The sequence below is a fragment of the Medicago sativa genome, chromosome 5 (assembly GCF_051527215.1).
Source record: "Medicago sativa cultivar Bolivia chromosome 5, Bolivia_mono, whole genome shotgun sequence".
NCBI classification, from domain to species: Eukaryota; Viridiplantae; Streptophyta; class Magnoliopsida; order Fabales; family Fabaceae; genus Medicago; species Medicago sativa.
Window position 1 is genome coordinate 26142194 of NC_140753.1, and position 13318 is coordinate 26155511.

At 35.3% G+C, this 13318-nt stretch overlaps 1 protein-coding gene and 1 long non-coding RNA gene across 4 annotated transcripts in view; both read left to right on the forward strand.

Annotated features, from left to right (window-relative positions):
* Positions 1 to 13318, forward strand: part of LOC146921373 (uncharacterized) — a 71312-nt gene that overhangs the window by 33498 nt on the left and 24496 nt on the right. The window lies entirely within an intron of this gene.
* On the forward strand, positions 279 to 10058 carry LOC146921374 (uncharacterized). Of its 2 annotated transcripts, XR_015012125.1 has the most exons (10): positions 279 to 822; positions 1042 to 1144; positions 1241 to 1515; positions 1672 to 2036; positions 3108 to 3187; positions 3286 to 4023; positions 5018 to 5516; positions 7170 to 8031; positions 8472 to 8966; positions 9718 to 10058. It is a non-coding gene; the product is annotated as an uncharacterized LOC146921374 (long non-coding RNA). The 2 variants fall into 2 exon arrangements; XR_015012126.1 differs by lacking the exon at positions 1042 to 1144.

A 13318-nucleotide genomic window follows, 5' to 3' on the forward strand; every position in this document is an offset into this window, starting at 1 on the left:
ACGGATTGAGATTTTGGACTCGGTCACAATATTTGACTCGGCTCGTCTCGTCTCGTTTTTAGCGGGCTTAGACGGGACGGGCTTAAATGGGGCGGGCCGGCCTGCTTTGCCATCCCTAGAAATACCAGATTGTATTGAACACATGATATAAGTTTCTTTCCTTAAAAAAAAAAAAATGTATACATACAGCTGGCAAAAACAAACAAACAAACAACACACGTTTTTGTTTTGTACTTTGTTTGACTTTAGTTAGGTGTTCGGAAGGGGTTAGAGGAGTTAGATAGATCTGATCTGAGATCTACTCTCTCTCTCTCTCTCCCCTCAAAAGTACCATTCCATTAGGGTTTGAAGAACAAAATCATCTAAAATTTCATAACAAAACCGTAATCATTCCTTTCCTTGCCTGTTCCTCGAACGGTAAAGCCGACCTGTTTGTAATTCATGTCTATGTTCCATACTTTCATGGTATCTCCTTTGATCTCTATGTTAAAATCATCGTTTTTCTTCCACACAGCATTAGCATGCACCACATGTCTTTGATGGACTATGTTTCCATTCTGTTCATCCACAGTTTTGGTACCCATTCCAAACTCCCAGTTATTGTTCATTTTGGTCGAGCAATCAATCTGTATAAGGCCTCCTTGCTCACTGCAGTCATAATTATCAACAATTATATATCAGATCTATATGCAGATCAACCAATATCAATAAAACAAACAAACAAACTTGGCAAAAAATTCATCTCACGTCAAAGTTATATTGCTTGGAGGTTCCGATTTCAGTTGCAGTTCTCCTTTGATCATGAGATTGGGTTCACCGCTGGTACGTTTATAACCAAATTCCATGTCTACCCCCTCAAATTTGCTTATTGTTAACCCTTGCTTTAAAAATTACAAAAATTTGTTATAGATCATATGGATATTCATTCATTGTTTTGAAAATAAATAACACCAGTACAACAATATTCATTCATTGTTTTGAAAATAAATAACACCACTACAACAATATACCTCATGGAATTTTTTTGCTACCGTTATGTAGGGCCAATGTCCCTTCTCCACATTATCTGCAGCTCTCCTCATGCTACCCTCCCACTACAAACAACAGACAAATTTACATGTTTGTTAGTTTCGCTATTAGAAAAGTAAGAAAGAGAGAGAGAGAGAGAGACATGTTTGTATAATTCACATATTAATATTATCATCATGGAATCCTCTGATTAGTATTATTGTCTACACAGCTAGCTGCAAGCTCTTTTTCATGGTTGTAAGGCGTTCTGTTTCAAGGTTCTCTTACACACTAGTCTAGTCTCCGACTAATCAACCTATATGGATCCATCAGAATTACCAAAAGCTAGGCTAAGGGGACAAGCCTCCTCCTGACTGATTTCCTAGACAAAAAAAAAAAAACAGGGCAGGCATTAATTATACTTCTTCTCTTGACAGCAATTCAGATTCATTTTCCCCAAGACCTGAAAAGCCAATAAAGCTTTGTCGTTTTCAAGGGACGGGACTGGTATGCATTTTGAATTTTCACTACTTTTCTTTACCCTTTTACTGACTACTGGTTCATTTATATTTTACGATGCTATATTTATATTTATACAAGTACTTTTGTCACGATACTCAATGTTCAAAATCTAATTTTAATGTTCCTACTGCTGTCCTACAGACTAGTTGGAACTTGGAAGAAGGTAGAAGATGAAAAAAGAGGAGTTAGCAAAGACTTACTTACATGGCAGTAACAGTTATCAGCAACAATTACCAAAGAAGAGCTTCACTGCTTACTAATTTTAATGATCAAGAAAACGAGGTACATAACACTCCAAAAGTGCCGAGTTATATGGATCCAACTGAATTAGCAGAAGCTAGGCTAAGGGGACAAGGCTCCCCAAGATTTGCTATTGATTTTGTAGACAAAATCAGTTTAATCAGGACGTATTCACTTTCTTCTTCGCTTAAAAGCTGATAATTATGAGCGGACGAGGATTCGCTAGGACTGATAAATCTTTCTCTCATCTTCAACCAATGGGATTGGTAAGCATTTAGACTTCTCTGTACCTTTTGATTGATTGATCGGTTAATATTTTGTTATATCTTTTACTGTGAGCAAATTTTTGCTTAATTTATATGCTCAGTATTTACAGTGAGGAAAAATTAGCCTGCCTCCAGTCTCAAATTATACTCTTCGCCCGGTTATTTTATTTTTCTAAAGGGCACATTTTCAATACGCTAAAGTTTAGGTTGTAGCTTGAGGGGGATTGTGATAAAGTATATCTTATAATATCTTGATTGTATAACTTAGTAGGCAATACAGCAGTTGAATAATTCTATTTTTATGAATTGTGATAAAATTATTTAATTATTAATACTTTTGAGTTTTTATCCCTTCTAGACCATACATGGATCAACCTTTGAATAAGGTCACCTTGTACATAAACTTTGAATGTTCTTCCATTACTAAGAAGTATACTTGATATACCTATTATAACTCTTGGGCACCGTTTGGATTTAGCTTATTTTGAGCTTATGAAAAATAGCTTATGCAAATAAATAAGCTTTTATATTAATTCATAAATTCTCACTAACAATTTTTTTATCTTCATAAGTTGTTTTTTTCCTAAAAAACCTTGACAAGCTTTTGAATGATAAATAAAAGCTTATTTATTTTCATAAGCTGTTTTGTATAAGCTCAAAATAAGTTCAATCCTAATGGGGTCTGGTTAATAGTTTATGAGGGTGGGGTATAACTATGTACAACCACTACAATATGAGCCATACATAATCTCAAATCAAATGTTAAATTCATATCATTTAAGAAAATTAGATAAATGATTTAAAAGAGTAATTTGGAGTATCTTAGAATATCGTATTGGCTTGATTTTGATATTACCTTATAGATGCATCATTTCCTTATTTTATTATTAAGATGAAGAGTCTATTCTCAATATAAATATTGATTAATGTTTTGTAATGTGCAATTGTAAACATACTACGTATCATTGACATCATTTCAATACTTTTTGTTTTATTTTTTTTATTTTGTTCCAACTATACAATTTATGTCCCATTACACCTGAAGCACTAATCCTTTTCCTTTTTATTTAGATCGCTTAGATATAATGGATTACTTCTTCCTCGGATGTGTGTCCTTTTGAAGATACTAAAATCATGTGACTTGTAGTTTGGTATGGGCTTCTACTTATATCTCTAAGCTAGAACTAGAATTAGTGCCCTCTTAAATACCCCCTCCATCTCATTTTATCTGTCATGTTTGGAATATTAGCTTGTCTCAGATCCAATGTAGTCAGGATGTAGGTTCGATCGGCTGGTGAAGGGACGTAAAGTCAGGGAACGTAACACGGTTCATAAGTAGGATCGGTAGGTTTTTGATAGAGTTGAGAGAAATAGATTGAGAAAATAGAGGGAAAACAGAGGAACCAAGCATCAAAACAGAGATAATTGAGGAAAAACAAAGGAACCAAGCAACAAAATAGAGAAAAACAGAGGAAAAACGGCAGAAAACAGAGACAATAGAGGAAAAACAAAGGAACAAAAGCAACAAAATAGAGAAAAACAGGAAAAACAGCAAAAAACAGAGAAAACAGGAAAAATGGCAAAAAAACAGAGGAAACAGAGCAAAACCGAACCACCAGAGTTAAGTCGAAGCACGGTCGAGGTGCTGTGGCACGTAAGATCGTACGTTCCTACGTGCTGGGACTCGTTTTTGACTACATGGCTCAGATCAGTTTCACTTTAGAATCCCTCATTAATGATCAAGAAAAATGAGTTGCAAAACACCCGAAGACTGCCGAGTTATAGGGCTTCTACTGAATCAGCAAAAGCTAAGCTAAGGGCACAAGGCTCCCCTAGATTTGCAACTGATTTTGTATACAAAAACAGTCTAACCAGGAGGCATTCAGTTTTATCTCTGCTTCACAGCAAGTCAGGTTCATTTTCCCCATAAGTGGCAGAGGAGTTGCGTTGACTGATAAATCTATGTCATCTTCAAGGGTTGGGACTGGTAAGCATTTAGAATTTTCACTACTTCTCTGTACCTTTTTATTTGACTGATTGATTAGTATATTGTGATGTCTTTTACGGTGAGGTAAAATTTGTTGTTGTCGTGAATGAATGTTGTGTTCGACAAGACTGTTGGGCTACAAAAACTCATAATTAAAAGCTACAATCTTGCTCTGGATGGCTACCTAGATCTAGTTTGGACTTGGCTATGGTTTGTCATGGCTTTGGTTCAAGACTTGATCTGGCCTTGACTTTTGTTCTAAATGCACTCTCTAGCCCTATTTTTATTTTATTTTGAAACGACATATTGTATAGGGGGTCTTGTTAACGAGTTCCCTCGGGGCACTCTTTAAGGATCCCATATTTAGAAAATATTTCTCAAAAAAGCCAAATGTTACAAATACCAATGCCAAAGCATTGATTACACAAATTTTCATAAAATTACTATTAAAGGTGCTTAAAGAGTTCCCGGGGGCACTCGTTAAAATTTTCCTATTGTATATAAGTGGCTCCCCGCACAAAAACAGGGCAAAACCAACACAAAAATACATGGCACCGTAACAGGGAAAATGACAGCAGGAAAACGAAAAAAATAATCGGCCATCCCAAAACCTGCAACATAACAGGGGAGCGGAGCGGAGCGGAGCGCAAACCTGCACCTCCCACTACCCACAAACCAGCCAGCTAACCGGCCAGGGCATAAAAGCACATCAGCAGTTGCGCCATCCATCCCATCACCCATAAAAAACAAACGCCCCTCACCTGCTTAAACTTTCCCTAGGATTTCAACTCCAGTGGTAGAAAAGACAGGATGCAATCTAGACTGTTCTCGAAATGGAGAACGATTTCTCAACTGTCGGGACATTTAGAGTTATACTTTTAACAATATGTGGGAACGTTACACACTCATCAAATGAAATATTCCCATTGTTATTTAAGCTTTACTGTCTGTGTGTGAATTACTCACCGAGCTACGTGGATATTATCGATTTCAGGTAAGCTAGCACAACCTCAGTGGAAAGGTGATTTTACATTATCTTTCAGAAGAAAGATACTTGAGGTAACTAGTTATATGGTCTCAGACAGAAAGCAGTGGTAGGTCATCATAATGTTCCTACTGCTGTCCTACAGACTAGTTGGAACTTGGAAGAAGGTAGAAGATGAAAAAAGAGGAGTTAGCAAAGACTTACTTACATGGCAGTAACAGTTATCAGCAACAATTACCAAAGAAGAGCTTCACTGCTTGCTAATTTTAATGATCAAGAAAACGAGGTACATAACACTCCAAAAGTGCCGAATTATATGGATCCAACTGAATTAGCAGAAGCTAGGCTAAGGGGACAAGGCTCCCCAAGATTTGCTACTGATTTTGCATACAAAATCAGTTTAATCAGGAGGTATTCACTTTCTTCTTCGCTTAAAAGCTGATAATTATGAGCGGACGAGGATTCACAAGGACTGATAAATCTCTCTCATCTTCAAGCAATGGGATTGGTAAGCATTTAGACTTCTCTGTACCTTTTTATTGATTGATCGGTTAATATTTTGTGATATCTTTTACTTCGAGCAAATTTTTGCTTAATTTATATGCTCAGTATTTACGGTGAGGAAAAATTAGCCTGCCTCCAATCTCAAATTATACTCTTCGCCCGGTTATTTTATTTTTCTAAAGGGCACATTTTCAATACGCTAAAGTTTAGGTTGTAGCTTGAGGGGGATTGTGATTGTATAACTTAGTAAGCAATACAGCAGTTGAATAATTCTATTTTTATGAATTGTGATAAAATTATTTAATTATTAATACTTTTTAGTTTTTATCCCTTCTAGACCCGTGATGCATGGATCAACCTTTGAATAAGGTCACCTTGTACATAAACTTTGAATGTTCTTCCATTACTAAGAAGTATAGAAGTATACTTGATATACCTATTATAATTCTTAGGCCTCGTTTGGATTTAGCTTATTTTGAGCTTATGAAAAATAGCTTATGCAAATAAATAAGCTTTTATATTAATTCATAAGTTCTCACTAACAAATTTTTTATCTTCATAAGTTGTTTTTTCATGACAAACCTTGATAAGGTTTTGAATGATAAATAAAAGCTTATTTATTTGCATAATCTGTTTTGTATAAGCTCAAAATAAGTTCAATCCTAATGGGGTCTGGTTAATAGTTTATGACTTATTAATTAAGTTTAATGTACTTGTGAGTTCTATGTTATTTTTTTTTTTGTATTATATATTTATATGATTGTGTGTGCGTGTATGGGAAACTACAATTTTGCCCTTGAGCGGGTTCTTACGAACCGTGTTATGTTCCTCGATTTTATGTCCCTTCACCGGCCAATCGAACCTACGTAGAAACTCGTTCCTGACTACATTGATTGTGATGATTCTAGACCCATGATGCATGGCTCAACCTTTGAATAAGGACACCTTGTACATAAACTTTGAATGTTCTTCCATTACTAAGAAGTATACTTGATATACCTATTATTACTCTTAGGCCCCGTTTGGATTTAGCTTATTTTGAGCTTATGAAAAATAACTTATGCAACTAAATAAGCTTTTGTATTAATTCATAAGATTTCACTATCCAAAAATCTATCTTCATAAGTTGTTTTCTCATAAAAAACCTTGAAAAGCTTATGAATAATAAATAAAAGCTTATTTATTTGCATAAGCTCAAAATAAGCTCAATCCAAACTGGCCCTTAAGAGTCTTACAAAGAAATAAAGAAAATACGCTATGGTTCATAAATGAATGCATATACCTTTTGCTTTAAACACCTAATTGTCTCGCTAAAGAGTACTCTACGGGTCTGGTTAATAGTTTATGAGGGTGGGGTATAACTATGTACAACCACTACATTATGAGCCATATATAATCTCAACTCAAATGTTAAATTCAAATCATTTAAGAAAATCAGATAAATGATTTAAAAGACTAATTTGCAGTATCTTCGATTATCTTATTCGCTTGATTTTGATATTACCTTATAGATGCATAATTTCCTTATGTTATTATTAAGATGAAGAGTCTATTCAATACTTTTTGTTTTATATTTTTTATTTTGTTCCAACTATACAATTTATGTCCAATTACACCTGAAGCTCTAATCCTTTTCCTTTTTATTTACATCGCTTAGATATAATGGATTACTTCTTCCTCGGATGTGTGTCCTTTTGAAGATACTAAAATCATGTGACTTGTAGGTTGGTATGGGCTTCTACTTATATCTCTAAGCTAGAACTAGAATTAGTGCCCTCTTAAATACCCCCTCCATCTCATTTTATCTGTCATGTTTGGAATATTAGCTTGTCTCAGATCCAATGTAGTCAGGATGTAGGTTCGAGGCTGGTGAAGGGACGTAAAGTCGGGGAACGTAACACGGTTCATAAGTAGGATCGGTAGGTTTTTGATAGAATTGAGAGAAATAGATTGAGAAAATAGAGGGAAAACAGAGGAACCAAGCATCAAAACAGAGATAATTGAGGAAAAAGAAAGGAACCAAGCAACAAAATAGAGAAAAACAGAGGAAAAACGGCAGAAAACAGAGACAATAGAGGAAAAACAAAGGGACTAAGCAACAAAATAGAGAAAAACAGAGGAAAAACAGCAAAAAACAGGAAAAATGGCAAAAAACAGAGGAAACAGAGCAAAACCGAACCAGAGTAAAGTCGAAGCACGGTCGAGGTGCTGTGGCACATAAGATCGTGCGTTCCTACGTGCTGGGACTCGTTTTTTACTACATGGCTCAGATCAGTTTCACTTTAGAATCCCTCATTAATGATCAAGAAAAATGAGTTGCAAAACACCCCAAGACTGCCGAGTTATAGGGCTTCTACTGAATCAGCAAAATCTAAGCTAAGGGCACAAGGCTCCCCTAGATTTGCACAAAAAGAGTCTAACCAGGAGGCATTCAGTTTTATCTCTGCTTCACAGCAAGTCAGGTTCATTTTCCCCATAAGCGGCAGAGGAGTTGCGTTGATCTTCAAGGGTTGGGACTGGTAAGCATTTAGAATTTTCACTACTTCTCTGTACCTTTTTATTTGACTGATTGATTAGTATATTGTGATTAGTATATTGTGGGGAGCGGAGCGCAAACCTGCACCTCCCACTACCCACAAACCAGCCAGCTAACCGCCCAGGGCATGAAAGCACATCAGCAGTTGCGCCATCCATCCCATCACCCATAAAAAACAAATGCCCCTCACCTGCTTAAACTTTCCCCAGGATTTCAACGCCAGTGGTAGAAAAGACAGGATGCAATCTAGACTGTTCTCGAAATGGAGAACCATTTCTCAACTGTCGGGACGTTTAGAGTTATATTTTTAACAATATGTGGGAACGTTACACACTCATCAAATGAAATATTCCCATTGTTATTTAAGCTTTACTGTCTGTGTTTGAATTACTCACCGAGCTACGTGGATATTATCGATTTCAGGTAAGCTAGCACAACCTCAGTGGAAAGGTGATTTTACATTATCTTTCAGAAGATACTTGAGGTAACTAGTTATATGGTCTCAGACAGAAAGCAGTGGAAGGTCATCAGAATGTTCCTACTGCTGTCCTACAGACTAGTTGGAACTTGGAAGAAGGTAGAAGATGAAAAAAGAGGAGTTAGCAGAGACTTACTTACATGGCAGTAACAGTTATCAGCAACAATTACCAAAGAAGAGCTTCACTGCTTGCTAATTTTAATGATCAAGAAAACGAGGTACATAACACTCCAAAAGTGCCGAGTTATATGGCTCCAACTGAATTAGCAGAAGCTAGGCTAAGGGGACAAGGCTCCCCAAGATTTGCTACTGATTTTGCGGACAAAATCAGTTTAATCAGGAGGTATTCACTTTCTTCTTCGCTTAAAAGCTGATAATTATGAGCGGACGAGGATTCACGAGGACTGATAAATCTCTCTCATCTTCAAGCAATGGGATTGGTAAGCATTTAGATTTTTCACTACTTCTCTGTACCTTTTTATTGATTGATCGGTTAATATTTTGTGATATCTTTTACTTTGAGCAAATTTTTGCTTAATTTATATGCTCAGTATCTACGGTGAGGAAAAATTAGCCTGCCTCCAATCTCAAATTATACTCTTCGCCTGGTTATTTTATTTTTCTAAAGGGCACATTTTCAATACGCTAAAGTTTAGGTTGTAGCTTGAGGGGGATTGTGATAGAGTATATCTTATAATATCTTGATTGTATAACTTAGTAAGCAACATTGCAGTTGAATAATTCTATTTTTATGAATTGTGATCAAGGTAGTCAGGAACGAGTGCTGGCACGTAGGTTCGTCCGTTCCTACGTGCTTTCCACAGCAAAACGTGCCTCGAGCTTGCTCCGATTCGTTTTCCTCATGTTTGTGGGCAGGAACGTTAAAAAAAGCGAGCTGGGCTTGGCAAATTTGATTTGGGCTACCCGAACCGGGTCTGGTAAAAAATAACCCGGTTTTTATAAATAATTAAAACCCTGAAATTCAATATTTCTCAATCTTCCTCACTTAACCCTAAAACACAGGAAATGGAGAACCATTTCTCAACTGTCACGACATTTAGAGTTATACTTTTAACAATATGTGGGAACGTTACACACACATCAAATGAAATATTCCCATTGTTATTTAAGCTTTACTGTCTGTCTATGTTTGAATTACTCACCGAGCTACGTGGATATTATCGTTTTCAGGTAAGCTAGCACAACCTAGGTGGAGAAGGTGATTTTACATTATCTTTCAGAAGAAAGATACTTGAGGGAGGTAAGAACTAAAGTTCACACTCTGATTTGGTGCTTTGTCAGTCTAAATCTGCGTTGTTTGGTCCACACTCTGAACAGAGGAGAAGTGTAAGCTGATGGCCGTACACGATAACTTGTGTGGACATCACCATATGACGGCATATGATACAGTTTTATTTTTTTTTATATTTTTTTTTAACATTAATCATGTAACATTTTCGATATCCTTTTCTAATAGTATTCTATATCCTATACAACAGTGAATGTGAATAAAATAAATGCCACTTCAATTATAGTGTGTGTAATACAACTTACATCGCTAAGCTTTCTACCCGCACCAGTCTGTAACATAAGTGCAAATTGTTGACTCCCATTTGTAGCAGATGCTGTCAGTGTATTGGTGCGTATATTCTCAACCTAAAATACGGTAACAATGAATTACAATTTGAAATAAAAGAGTAATATAATGAATCATGAAATCTATCATACCATATTGGATCCAACAGTGAAACTTCCTGTAAAACCTATTAATACAAAAAAAATAAATATAATAATAATTAAAATAAATAAATATAATTAATATTTAATTTTTTAAAAATGTAATTAAAAATTGGACACACCTTGAGTTAACCATTGAAAATAATATTTTCCCTTTGAAGGAATCTTCCTTATTTCAACTTGCCAAAAATCAAAAATCCTTTCAGCAGTAGGACGTTTCCTAATAGTCTTCCGGAATGATAACGATGGTTCTTCCGACAATGCATCACGAGCTAATAAATAGAAAACATGTGAAAATTAATTAAATTTAACAACTCGTCACATTGAAAGGTAGGTGCCATTTCACATGGGACATGTGAATCCTTTCCCACCATGGGAAAGGTGATGTTTACCATCAGATTAAATAGGTGCACCGATTTTTATTGTGGACTATCTACATCATATCTTTTTTACCTTTATCTTCAACCTTGTATCACGACCCTCTTCTTTTGAGAATAATCAGAACTGTCCACCACCCGCTTCTGTTGGAGCTGTTGATTTCAATGGAACTTTGTGGAATTACTAAATTGATTCAAATTGAGGAACTTTTGTGATAAGGAAAAAAAAGAAGAGGGTCCATGAATAAGAAGCATATTATGTTGTTTGCGATTAATTGATGGTGTTGTATAGTTTTTATCTAAAAAGATGTTATAATGAAGCATATGTTTGCAATATAGTCATGGACGTGTAGCAAATCTGTTGAAATTAAGTTTCTACTATAGGCTTGTGCATAGCAGAAGCATGTTTCTACTATAGATCTAATTCTGGAATGCATACATTTCTTTTTTCTTCTTCCTTATTTTCACGTTCCCTTTCTCAAATTATTACTTGAATTCACAAAAATTATTCCAATTATATCAAAGACCCATTTCCATTTGGTTGTAGATTTGTGGCTCTTGTGACTCTCCATTGATTGAAGGAAGATTAAAGTGATTGGTGTTGGTGGTGGGTCCCTCATTGAAGTTCATGTGGGTCGTGATTCTTCTATACATGTGGGTCGTGTTTCTATTATGGAAGTTGAAGATTAAGGTTGAAGATAAAGGTAAAAAAGATATGATGTAGATAGTCCACAATAAAAATCGGTGCACCTACTTAATCTGATGGTAAATATCACCTTTCCCATGGTGGGAAAGGATTCACATGTCCCATGTGAAATGCCACCTGAAAGGTAACGTGGAAATTGAACATTGTAAACTAACCATGAATCACATGTTTCAGCTTTTCATGGAAGAATCGCGCCATTCTTGCTTGTTGCTAATTCTGACTGATCGCAATTTTAGGGTTTATAGAAATGGGGTTTTTGTTTTGTGTTGGTAGTACTGTAGCGTACGGGTGGGTGCTGTGCGTTTTATACAACTTTTTTTTATTAGAGGGAATTTTTGTTACCGTTTTTAATTTCTTTATAAATAAAATTTAAAAACCGCCAAATTCAAAAATATTCTTCCTATGTTATGCTATTTAATTCTCGACGATGAATTGATTTGATAGCTCAGATATTGTTATTTGTGATATTGATCCGATTTTATATCATCTCATTTTTTTTCTAGTTCAGATATCTGGTTTTTTTAATTTTGAAATTCAATAAATCGATGAATTTACCAAGCTTTACTAATTTTACTTTAACTTAGTCCAGATCTAACATTTTACTAACATTATCATTCTAAAAGAAAGAACCTGGATGTGCGTTTCTTTTATTTATCAAATCCAACTTGAATCGTTTGATTCTTGTTTTTTTTTTTTTTTTAAATTTTGATGTTCAATAAATCGATGAGTTTACCAAGCTTACTAATTTTTCACTTTAACTTAGTCCAGACCTAACATTTTAGTAACATTATCTTTCCAAAAGAAAGAACCTGAATGTGTGTTTCTTTTATTTATCAAATCCAACTTGAATCGTTTGATTCTTATTTTTTTTTATAATTTAGAAGTTCAATAAATCAATGAGTTTACCAAGCTTACTAATTTTACTTTAACTTAGTCCAGACCTAACGTTTTATTAACATTATCATTCCAAAAGAAAGAACCTGAATGTGTTTCTTTTATATCTCAAATCCAACTTGAATCGTTTGATGCTCATTTTTTTTTAATTTTGAAATTCAATAAATCAATAAGTTTACCAAGCATACTAATTTCACTTTGACTTAGTCCAGACCTAACATTTTACTAACATTACCATTCCAAAAGAAAGAACCTGAATGTGTTTCTTTTATTTCTCAAATCCAACTTGAATCGTTTGATTCTTTTTTTAATTTTGAAATTCAATAAATCGACGAGTTTACCAAAGCTTACTAACTTTTCACTTTAACTTAGTCCAGACCTAACACTTTATTAACATTATCATTCCAAAAGAAAGAACCTGAATGTGTGTTTCTTTTATTTTATTCCCTATATCTAGGGGTGGAAATAGGCTAGGCCGGGCTGGGCTTTGTAAGGCCTAAGCCTGGCCTACTTCAAAAATTATAGGCCTGAGCCTGACCTATTACCCGTCATAGGCTCATTTTCGAGGTCTGGCCTGGCCTATTTAAAGGCCCGATGAAGCCTGAAAGCCTGTTTAAAAGCCTATTTTACACTAAAGTCTAGCAACACATATAAGCCTACTACTAAATAGGCCAAAATTTACGATGGCCTAAAGCACATGAATATATCTGCAACTAAATAATGAAATCTTACGAAGGTCTAATCACACCAATATATGTGCTACTAAATAACCAATCATATGAAGGCTTGAGTTTATGAGAAAAAACTTCAACGATATCAATAATGGAAGATATATTTTATACATAAAAAGCTTAATAGACCGGCCCGACGGGCTTAATAGGCTTTTTTGTAAGCCTTAGCCTGGCCTATTTATTTAAATAGGCTTTATAAAAAGTTTGAGCCTGACCTTGTTAATAAACGAGCTAGGCCGAGCTAGGCTTTAAATAGGCTAGGCCATAGGCCCCTGTCGGACGGTCTGGCCTGTTCCCACCCCTACCTATATCTATGTCATCCCAAAAAAATACCACTTCACCTTTTT